Genomic DNA, 597 nt, shown 5'->3' on the forward strand with positions numbered 1-597 from the left:
TGTTACAGAGATGGAAGACCTGCCTCGGTGGTGTAGCCATTGTTATACAAGGATGTTTAAGCTTTTTTGCCCCACGTCGCGAGGCATTAGTGGCACTTGTACTCTCGCTTTGTGCTGACGCTCTGCTGACAAAGATTTATGCCGTGCTGACGCTCCGCTGGCGTTGATTTATGCCGTGCTGACGCTGATTGAAGCTGTGCTGAAGTAGATCGAAGTTGCGTTAGCATTGAAACCCATGCTAATGCTGACGGAGGCTTTGCTTACGCTAGTCTGACGCTGATTGAAGCTGCGCTGACACAACGCCAACGGTGGTTAACACTGTGCTAACTTTGCCTGACGCTAAGCTGACGCAGACGAGGCTGACACAACCTCCGCGAGTCTCCCTTCTGTCAGCGCGGATCAGGACGGATGTGATCAGTATTAATGCGTACGTGCTTATCCGTTGCGGAGGGAAATGACAAGCAATAAAGTGCTATCTTATCTCCATGCACACAAACAATGAAATGTGTGAAGAAAAACACATATGAACAAGAACACATTCACTCATAGAAACACATATACAAATGCGCAGATATATTGCAAATAAGAAAAATGAAT

The sequence above is a fragment of the Penaeus monodon genome, chromosome 31 (genome assembly GCF_015228065.2).
Source record: "Penaeus monodon isolate SGIC_2016 chromosome 31, NSTDA_Pmon_1, whole genome shotgun sequence".
Taxonomy (NCBI): Eukaryota; Metazoa; Arthropoda; class Malacostraca; order Decapoda; family Penaeidae; genus Penaeus; species Penaeus monodon.